Source organism: Acomys russatus, chromosome 1 (genome assembly GCF_903995435.1).
Source record: "Acomys russatus chromosome 1, mAcoRus1.1, whole genome shotgun sequence".
NCBI lineage: Eukaryota > Metazoa > Chordata > Mammalia > Rodentia > Muridae > Acomys > Acomys russatus.
Window position 1 is genome coordinate 49,809,248 of NC_067137.1, and position 11,537 is coordinate 49,820,784.

The 11,537-nt window shown below is 40.8% G+C and overlaps 1 pseudogene; it reads right to left on the minus strand.

Moving 5' to 3' along the window:
* Positions 1-10,156: 10,156 nt before the first annotated feature.
* Positions 10,157-11,140, minus strand: LOC127196124 (glyceraldehyde-3-phosphate dehydrogenase-like; annotated as a pseudogene).
* Positions 11,141-11,537: the final 397 nt, after the last annotated feature.

The following is an 11,537-nucleotide window of genomic DNA, read 5'->3' on the forward strand; positions in this document are numbered from 1 at the left end:
TCCACCCAGTGGGGGACCAGAATAGATGCTTGGACTTGCTATTGGACCCCAGGTGGGGCTCTGAGAGTGGTATGGAAGAATGGGGGGATGGAAGGACCTAGAGGTGTAGGCATAAGTTTATTGTGTAGTTTAAAATCTGATTATCTGTCTAAATGTTGTGTAAACTCTGCTCCCCAATTATCCTCCTGTTATGTCAATAAAGCAGCTTATAGCCAATCAATGATCAGCAGAGAGAATAAAGCTGGACTTCCTGCCAGCAAGGGGAGGAGGAGTTAGGGGGAGAAGTGAGAGGAGTAGGCCACCAGGATCAGGAGGAAGGAGCTGGAGCCCAGGAAAGCTACAAAGTGCAAGTATCACTGGGATGTTTGTGAGAGTAGCATAGAGGGTTAAGAACAATCTTAAACTGCTCAGATTGTGTTGTGAAGCATTGTATTATGAAAGAGTCTCAATTATTTGTGTGGCTTCCAGGTTAAGAAATAAGCTAAAAGAGACAAACTCAGTTTTATAAAAATAATTTCAACTCAGAGGATTCAGGAGCCTCACAAGGAGACCATCAATGCTGGCGGATCTGGACCCAGTGGGTCCTGCACAAACTGTTGAACCAACCAAGGACAATGTATGCAGTAAACCTAGATGCCCTGTTCAGATCTAGCCAATGGACAGCTCATTCTCCAGAGTTATGGGGAGAGCGGGGACTGCCTCTGACATGAACTTTTGTGCCCCCATTTGATCACTTCTTGGTGGGGGAGGCCCCAGCAGCATACAGAGAAGGGGAAGCAGGCTATGTGGATGAGACCTGATAGGCTATGGTCATATATGGTGGGGGAAGAGGTCCCCTTCTGTCAGAGGTCTAGGGGAAGGGAATAGGGTGAGAGAGGGAGGGAGGGAGGGTGGAAATGGAAAGATACAAGTGAAGGGATAACAATCAGGATGTAATCCTTCTAATAAGTTAAAATTTAAAAAAAGAAATAAGGGAAATTATTTTAAATTGTTTGTTAAAAGACCATGAAATAGCTTTATATTTTTCACCATTTTTGATAAATTTAATTACTTTAATAACCTGTCAGTCTGAATTTATTTTCCAAAATCCCTTTGAGGAACATGGGAGCAGAGAATGGGGGAAGAAGGAGCATTGGACTGGGAGGAGAGGAGGGAATGGCTACAACTAGGATGTAAAGTGAATAAATACATTTTAGAAAGAAAAAATAGTCAATAGTAACTATGCTGAAGTTGCTTCTAGTTATAGGAAAATTTTGTCAATATTTTTGGTTCAAAGTTCATACTACTTACTTAACTGAGATTAAAAGTAACTCATTTTAAAAATTCAAAGTGCGCAATGAATGACTTATATTGGTTAAAAGTAGTAGTACATTTTACATGAAAATACTTCATAAGAGGTTATTTATTGCTGTGTTCATCACAGCTCCAGGGATGGAACTGATTGGAGAATGAACAAAGGACCCATTCACAGAGATCCTAGGACACACAAAAAGCCTGGGACCGATGCTTGGGGATCTCAGAGAAGCCTCGGAGCCCTAGAAGCTCAGCATATTTACTCTATGGAGTTGAACAGATAACCAGGGTTATTTTATACAGCTGAATAAGGAGGCAGGGTTATATTTAGATAAACAAAGGGGCAGGGTTAGTACATTCAGCTGAGGCAGGTTTAGCTAATCATGGTAGGAGCAATTTCTGTAGGTCTTAACTAGGGTTTCTATTGGTGTGAACAGACACCATGACCACAGCAACTCTTAGAAATGGAAACTTTTAATGAGGGTTGGCTTACAGGTTCAGAGATTTAGTCCATTGTCATCATAGATGGAAGTGTGGTGGCATGCACATAGACATGGTGCTGGAGAAGGAACAGAGTTCTACATCTGTATCGACAGGCAAGAGGGAGGGAGAGAGAGGGGGCGGGGGAAAAAGGGAGACAGAGACAGAGAGGCAGGAAGAGACAGAGACAGTGAAACAGGCCCTATCTTGAGCATCTGAAACCCTAAGGCCCACCTCCAGTGACACACTTCTTCCAACAAGGCCACATCCACCCTGACAGAGCACATCACCTAGTCATAGTGCCACTCCCTAATGACCAAGCATCCAAATCTATGAGACTGTGGAGCCATCCCTATTTCAAAGCACCACAGGATGGAAGCAGTCTTCTTCAGCCTGTAAACACCAGGTGAGAGAGAGTTGTGGTAGACATTTTCGGAGCAACACCAACACATGAATGAGAGGAAGGTTTTGCTATCTTTCTGGAGCCATTCTGTGAGAGGGGAGGGGTACACTTTGCCATGGATCTGCGACCAACATTCTTGAGAGGACCAGTCCCATGCCAGCAGCACACGTTGACACAGGACTTCCCTCACATATCCAGGCTTCCTCCTTACTGCACAGCTTTATGAATGGTACCATCTACAGAAGAGTCAGATCCTGAAGTCTTTAAAGGCCTGTATAGTCATCTCAGGCACTCTGCACTGGTCTCATAGGAAAGTTAATTTCCCACAAAACTTTGTCATCACTACAGATTTCATTCCAGGATATTTTAGTTATGGTAGTCACTGTATAAAAATTAAATAACAAAGCATCATTTTATAATATGTACATTTCACAGTATCAGTGCTGAAACTAGTTGTATAGCATTTAAATTAAAACATTAAGAAAACTGTTTAGAAAAAGAAGGACTGAAGTTATTTTCAAAGTTCAATTTGAAAATAAACAATAAATGTAAATTTTTGTTTATTTCATGTCGACATAGTTTAAATTCAGTGGACCAGTAGTAGATGCATAGACAGTGTTTAATATTATGTAGTTTGTATTGTTATACAGGCGAATTTCCAAACTGAAAAATGTGTCCCCAGTTTTAAAAATGACAAGTAAAAGAAAAATTGTATAGATATCAACATTGGTAAGTAAATTGTTGATAGTTTGAAATTTAATGTTACTTTCATTTATATTTAGTACATGTATATTTTAAACCAACACAAAACTGAGTAACATATTTACAAAATATGACAGTATAATGATCTATATTTTAGAAGGACCAGATTTGAATTCTGTAAAATTATTTAGTGGAAGTCTTGCTTCCATTGTTCCTTTTCATTCTTGGGAGGCTTCAATTTGTAGTTCAGTGGCTTCCAACAAAGCAGAGCTATTCCTGAGCACAGTGGAATATTTTTGTAGCTTAAGGTCTATGCTAAATTATAGTTTTGGTCAGAAATAATCTTTGCTTCCATTGGAGGAGCATGTGCTTCTTGGTTATACTGAGAATCATGTGACCTGCTTTGTCCAATAAAGTGAGTCTCTAGTGTTCCACTGGAATCCCTTGGGAAGCAGATCCTCCATGACAGCCACATGTAGCAGTGTATCTGTTACCAAGTACTGGGGAGAAGATAGGCAGACCTGTCTCCTTCTTGCAGGTCAGAGACTCTGGCCAAATTTGTTAGTTCCAAATTCTATGAGAAGATATTTTATCTAAAATAAATATGGTGGAGCAAAGTTTAGCAGAATACCTGATGCTGACCTATACTCTAAACATGCATTAACATACACAAGTGCACATACATGAATACACACACAGAGAGATGCACAGTGGAGAGGGAGGGTGTGGGAAGAAGAGAAAGAAGCCATTTTCTCCTTGGACTCCCTGCTTCTGTCACTCTTGTGAGATGTCCAGACCCAATATAGCCTTCAGACTCCAGAAAGATGGCAGAGGCCCAGATCAGCTGACTTCTAGCTTATTTCCATTGATGAAAAGTCTAGCAGATGCCAATAGAATCACATAGCTCTGCTCATTTGACCTTCAAGAGACATTGAGCTAAATAAATGCTCAGAGACTTTGCGAATAGCAGGTTTGGGGTCTTTTATTACATGGCAATTAGTGACCAAGGATAAAAAAATTCTGCAGCAATAGGTGACATATTTTGTCTTTGTAAGTCTTGGAATTTTCTAGAAGACAGACTTCTGCTAATATAGAAGGCTCATAGGTTAAAGTTGGTCAGAGCAATGGTTCCAGAGTGCTGGGACATGCTAAGGATAACTCCATAGTCAGCAGTTTTGTAAAGACAGAAATAGACCTGAGTATTTAAAGAGTTTTTCAAAACAGATAAAGCCTTCCTGAATATGAAATGATATTGAGTTAAAATTATGAACATTTAAAACATGAAGAAAAATAGCTAATGCTTATTGAAGGATTACTATGTTTGAAGAGCTAATGTTAATGCTTTATATACACTTGATAATTCATAGTATAGTTCCTCCTAGTACTTTTATGTGCTAGGCAGTAATAGCACTCATTGCCATTTGCAAGATAAGGAAACCAAGGCGCATTTTAAGTTACTAATTCACAAGCACCAAAAAGTATGCGGGAAAAAATAGTGAAAATTGTCTGGCCTCAGAGCATGTATTTCTAACAGCAATGGAATGTAATAGTCTAAAACATTCTTTTTAATATCATTTAAAGCTCTCAAAGATATGGATCTTTTTCTTTAATAACAAAATATTTTTTTAGATAAAGAAAGAGGTCTAGAAAATAGCTGGGGAATGCGAAAGGCTGTCTTTCCTTTGCCACAAGCAACTCTCAACCCCATATGTTCAATAATGTTTGCTCCCGTGGGAGATTTGTGTAGAGAACGGTGAGCATTGTGGAGAGCAGGGGTAGAGCAAGACCGGGTTGTTCTTTGCTTCCTCCCGGAAACACTGGAGCCTTTGATTTGTATAAATGTTTGCATGATTCAAATGAATTATGGAAATTAATTCTCTACTTAATGAGGATGCTACAAATAATCCCAGCAGTTGTTAAAACATCTGGCTCTATTCAGCGCTGATGAGGCCTGGCTCATATAATGCAGTTTTATCTTCCCTTTTAACCTTAGTAATTCTTGCAATGTTTCTGGAAACTCCATCTGTATCAAGTTTGGGACATGACAATTGAGAAGAGGCAGAGGCAGAGGTGGAGGCCTATGATCATTCCATATGATGGACACTATACAAAGTCAGGTTTTCCCAAGTTCCGTCACAAATTGAAGATCTGTTTTAAGAATCCTATTTATATCAATATCTTGAGTTGTATTGGATACAGTCTCTTATTTTCCATTTTGTAAAACTAGTTGAGCTTAGAGGGAGAATCATCCAAAGACAAGCTTGGTGATGGTTTGACCCAAGTAGAAACATGACTGGAGACTCTGCCTAGGACTGATCTTGTGTCTCTACTAAGCTGTAGAGAGTTATTGCAGTCTGCTTACTGGGACAGGACCTGCCAATGTGTCTGGCAGGTTTGACTGAGAGATGTTTCTGGAGCTCTGCCATTTCGATCTATCTGTCATGCTTTTTCTTTTTTTCTCTGGTTGCTCTGCTTATAGGAAAAATAGGCTTTTGAAACTGGTTGGATTATTGGTACAATCAGGTGTTTCTTTTTATTTTTCTTTATCCAATCTTTACATTGAAGCCTTTAATTCGGTTGCACTCTAGCTCTTCCATCTAAGTGGATAACAAAACCCTTTAGGTTTTTGTTACTAATCTGTGTTACTAACTTTCAACAGTTTGAATAACCCCCACCCTGTGTGTGTTTTTAAGACCCTGTGGAGTTAATGGTCTCTGTTTCTTTTCCTGTGTGGATAGAAGTTCATTTCTTTAATTCCACCTGAGTTTTTTTTTTAAAACCTATTCTTCAACAGTCCTCTTCAGGAATTCGGTTGTTGGCTTTACTGAATGGAGGTATGCATGACCCTATGGTGAAAGAATTCTATTCAAAGACATTTCCGTCTGTTTGTTTTTTGAATTAGTTACTGCTCGCAAAAGCCTGGAAATGAGCCAAATTATGTAAACAAATTAAGATTTGAGGCCCCAATGGGAATATCCATTAGTTCTGCCATAAACCAGCAACTTAAGACAAATTGAATATGTTATCATGGCCAGGGAAGGGTTCTTGACTCTGGTTGGAAATCTTAATGAATATTAAAAGATTTGGGTTAATTATGCAGTTATATAGACCACTACTCATTCTCAAACCTATGTGTTTTGCTCAACAAACTTTTGTTTCGACTTACTTTTAATTGCTGTTTCATATCAGACAAGTATTTATTTCTAAAGCTATAGTTTTATACTCTCATCTACTAAATTGTATAATGTGTAATTTTATAATCATTATAAAGAACTAATAATTATCTTTGTGTCACTACATATAGCAATGTTTTTAGTAAAGGACAATTTGGTTGATATTTTCCATTTTTAGACTCCCAGTTTTCTTGAGGGTATCATTCTCAGCATATAAATTGAAAGACATGTTGGGAGTGACAAACAATGTGCCATTTTTCTATCTTTTTTTTTTTTTTCATTAATTTTCACCCAGTGCTAAACCTTAGATCTAAAACTTTATATAAATAAGCACAATCCAGAAAATTTCCCTTAGAGTATGGTAGCTTTATTACTTTCTCTGTGTTTCTGTATAGAATACAAGTTTAGAAAAGCAGAGAGCAAAAGACTACAATTGTTACATGGAAGCATGCTTGGTAAAGAGCCGAGGTGACTGCAGTGGGAATGTATGGCTGATTCACAAGAAGAACTAAAGGACAAGAAGAACTAAAAGTGGGCCTGTTTTTCACTGTGGAAAATGGAGTGAATCTATTTAATGTATGCATAAAAGAAGTGCTGTTGGAGTTTGTTCTGGTGCTATGTACTATAATGCTAATTACTGGCCCCCAAGATCTGGTTGCCACTCAGAGGGGTGCATTCTCACCTACACCAAGTGAGGTGTAAACTTAGCTGACCCATTCTCTGACTGGTAGCTGACAGCCTAAAGCTGGGCAGAAGAGAAGTAAGCAGGGCTTAGGTTCCCAGGCTTGGCATCAGATGGGCACCACAAGGTGATGGGGAGAAAGAGGAGAGACAGACGTCACAATGGAGCAGTAAAGACCTTGAGCATGTGGCCATGAGAGCTGGCCTGATGAAACAGAAGGAGTCCAAATAGGAACAATATGGCAAGTAAGTTGGGACATGTAGCTGAGAAATAACAACATAGCTTAAAGGGTTGATATCTGCCCGGCTATGGTGCCTTAAAGCTTTTATTAATCTAAAAGGTCCCAAAGTTATTTGGGAACTAGCTGGGGTAGAGAATCCTTCTAGAGTCTACTATCCTTTCTACAACAAAAATGCATTGTTAATTCTAATTATGTGTACATAAATAGCAATTTCATTGGAACAGAAGATAATTGTACAACGTTTTATTTTTTATTTATTTTTTTAATTAAAAACCCTTGTAAATTATATTTTTTAAACTTTGTATAGCTTACACTGAAATTCAGGAAATATAGGTTGAGAATTATAGTCCATTTGCCATCAACTATTTTTTGAAAACAGATTTTTTTTCTCACATAATATATCCTGATTATGAATTTCCATCCCTCTACTCTTGCCAGTTTCTTCTTTTTTTCTTTTTTAAATATATTTTATTAATTTATTCATATTACATCTCAATTGTTATCCCATCCCTTGTATCCTCCCATTCCTCCCTCCCTCCCATTTTCCCCTTACTCCCTGCCCCTCTGACTGTGACTGAGGGGGACCTCCTCCCCCTCTATATGCTCATAGGGTATCAAGTCTCTTCTTGGTAGCCTGCTATCCTTTCTTTGAGTGCCAACAGGCCTCCCCATACAGGGGACGTGGTCAAATATGGGGCACCAGAGTTTGTGTGAAGGTCAGACTCCCACTCTCCACTCAATTGTGAAGAATGTCCTGTCCCTTGGCTAGATCTGGGTAGGGGTTCGAAGTTTACTTCCCGTATTGTCCTTGGCTGGTGCCATAGTTTGAGCAGGACCCCTGGGCCCAGATCCATCCATTATAATGTTCTTCTTGTAGGTTTCTAGGACCCTCTGGATCCTTTTATTTCCCCATTCTCCTATGCTTCTCTCACCTAGAGTCCCAACAGGATGTCCTCTCCTATGTCCCAGTTTCCTGATAAGTGAAGACTTTCATGGGACGTGCCCCTTGGGCTAGTGTCCAGATATAAGTGAATATATACCATTTGAGATTTCCTTAGTCCTGGAGCTCTGATGCTCTGCTAGTCAGTGGTTCCCAGTAGCGTTTTGGGACCCAGACCATTCGCAGAGTCCAGGTTAGTGTCACGGGGCCCAAACCGCACACATAGTGAGTCCAGTTAGCATCTATGAAGCCAACCTGAGCGTTGAATCCAGTTTGCTTCTCTGGACCCAAACGGGTCTGGGGCCTAATCCACAAACTTAGTCCAGTTAGCACTGAGTCCACCCACGGTCATGGGCCCAAACCGTACACTGAGCTCGCCGGGTTCAGTCACAGTTTCAGGGCCAGGACCGTGCGCCAAGCTCAGCTAGAGTCACAACTGGCCCAAACTGTCCACCGATTTCAGTTAGATTCTTTGGATCCAAATTGTCCCCCAAGTTCAGCCAGGGACTCTGGGCCCAAACTGTGTGCACAATTCAGCTAGGGACTTTGGGCCTAAACTGCGCACCGTGCCCAGCCAGAGTCCCAGGACCGGGACTGTGTGCCAAGTTCAGCTAGGGATTCTGGGCCCAAACCGCACACCGAGTTGAGCTTGGGTCTCAGGGGCTGAACTGCGAACTGAGTTCAGCTAGGGTCACGGGGTTGAAATATTGCACAGAGTCCCCTCTCCTGCAGCAATTCCTACCAGTCACTACGCCAAACACCTCTGCCGGAGGGTTCCCAGCTGCAAACCGCAGCTGCTGCTGCAGCCACTCTGGTCCAAGAACATCCGTGTTCCTCCCATGTGCAGGGGTATGCAGGTTTTCTGTATTTTGGTCCTTTCGAACTGTGGAGTACTCCCGCTGTAGTGGGGTGGGGGGCTTGGTGTTCCTGGTTAAGAATTCCGTGCAATTCCCTGAATCATTTACTGGAGCTTCTAAACATGGTCCACACGGCCGATCTTTTGTACAACTTTTAATATCAACAGCCTAACTACCCTGTGACCAAACCGAAGTATTATAATGTAAATACACATTGTTTCTTCAGGAAACTAAGTCCATTCATAGTATTCTTTCCATCACGTTGACACATTGTCTATAAGTCCTTCAGCTTATAGCGTTCCATATTAATTTATAATAAACTATCAAGTTATTGCCTTTGCCGATGTTGTTCCTCATGAGAAAGCCGCCATGCTGGGCCTTTCCACCTCCCACCTTAGCTGAATCAGTGTATCCCACAAGAAGATCCATCTTTGTTTTCGGAATGTCACTCTGAGATGTTGTTCCAGCTCACTCAGATAGCTTGATCTTATATGCATGTAGTGGATGGAGCCACAGGCTAGGCTTTCTCTAACATCTCAATCTTCCTATTGCAGTACACATGTACTACCATTAAAGATGAGCAAGTGTAGATTGGTTGTCACACTAGCCCTGACTCCACATAGTTCCCCAGAAAAAACACGAGATCGTAAAATGTTTGGTCCCAACTACCCTTGAGCCATAGAGCATGCAATGCTCATGTGCAGTCACACCCTTGTACAAAGGACTTGAATTAGTATAGCAAGCTCTGGATACTCCAAAGTACCTGATGCAACAATGTCCATCCTTCTCTGGAAAAATGTCTGTGTCCAACAACTTAAACAAAGAAACAAACAGAGTAGATATTAATAATTTCCCCAAAGGGTGGATTTTTTAGGGTTAGTCATAATCAACTTGCAACATTCTCAATATATATTTTTAATTACCCTACTAGAATAAATAGTTCATGATACTTGAGTAAATTTAAGAGTATATTTTATATAGAAAGAAATGTATAGGTAAGCTATGTAAAGATTGTCTTTTTTTCTTTAAAAAATATAAAAGCTCAGTTGCCTCTATATGGTATGTCTATATGGTATCTTAGAGAAAATGTATTTATCTAGTAATAACATATTGAGAAGTTATTTTTCTTTTCTTTCTTTCTTTTGTTCCTTCTTTCATTTGTTAATTCTTTCTCTTTTTCTTTTTAATTTTTGTAGGTGCAGTGAAAATTATTGATAATATTCAAGACAGCAGGGCTCCCTGGTCCCCTCTTGTTATTCTAGGAGTCTGGGATAGAAACTGAGGGAGATGCTCAGTGTCAGGGATGAGTTGGGACAGAGACTCTTCAGAAGCTGAGGGCCTCCCTCTTGCTCTTGTGTCCTTGCTGGGGTGGTGGTCCAGACTTCTTACTCCTTGGAGGCCATGTAGGTCGTGAAGTCCACCACTCTGTTGCTGTAGGCATATTCCTTGTTATACCAGCAATTGAGCTTTACAAAGTTGTCATGGAGAGTAATGCCAACCCCAGCATCAAAGGTAGAAGAGTGGAAGTCACTGTTAAAGTCACAGGAGACAACCTGGTCCTCAGGGTAGCCCATGATGCCCTGTAGTGGGCCCTCGGATGCCTGCTTCACTACCTTCTTGATGTCATCATACTTGGCATTTCTTCATTCCACATGTCAGATCCACGATGGACACACTGGGGGTAGGAACACAGAAGGCCATGCCAGTGAGCTTCCCATTTAGCTCTGGGATGACCTTGCCCACAGCCTTAGCAGCACTAGTGGGTACAGGGATGATGTTCTAGGCTACCCCACAGCCATCATGCCATAGCTTTCCAGAGGGGCCATCCACAGTCTTCTGGGTAGCAGTGATGGCATGGACTGTGGTCATGAATCCCTCCACAATGCCAATATTTTCATGCATGACCTTGGTTGGGGTGCTAAGCAGTTGGTGGTGCAGGAAGCATTGGTGACAATCTTGAATGAGTTGTATTTCTTGTGGGTCACACCATCATAATCATGGGGGAAGATATCATACACATTTTGGTCCCACCCTTCAAGTGGGTTTTGGCCTTCACCATAGTAGTAAAGACACCAGTAGACTCACAACATTCTAGGCACCAGCATCACCCCGGTTATTGTTAGTGGGATCTTGCTCCACTCCTGGAATATGGTGATGGGCTTCCTATCGATAACAGGCTTCCTGTTCTCACCCTTGACTGTGCCATTGAACTTGCCATGGGTAGAGTCATACTGGAACATGTAGACCTTTTAGTTGAGGTGAATGAAGGGGTCATTGATGGCAATAATCTCCACTTTGCCAGATAAGAAGCCAGTCCTGGTAACCAGGCATCCAATACAGGCAAATCCATTTACTCTGACCTTCACCATTGTGTCGAGACAAGGCTGACACTACACAAAAAGATGCAGCTGTCTTTTGATTTTCATTTTTCTATGATTAGGTAAGATGACAGTCATTCATTGTAGATATGTCACCTGATTAGAAAGATGTCTTACTACTTACTGAGTATTCCTATGGTCAAGTGGTCCAGTCCTAAGGATAGAGAGATAGCTTAGTGGTTAAAAGCACATTCTACTCTTCCAGAGGGCCATAATGTAGTGAGAATTTTGGTTTCTTTAAAAACATAGAAATATTGTAAGAATATGTCTTTGTTTTAATCCCAGGTGTGGGGATATGGGGCTGTTTCAGACTCTATGAAGAAGTTGACTATGATTTGCCTCCTGCTCTAGCAATGGCATTGTTTTGCCAGCCATAGATAATTTTTGT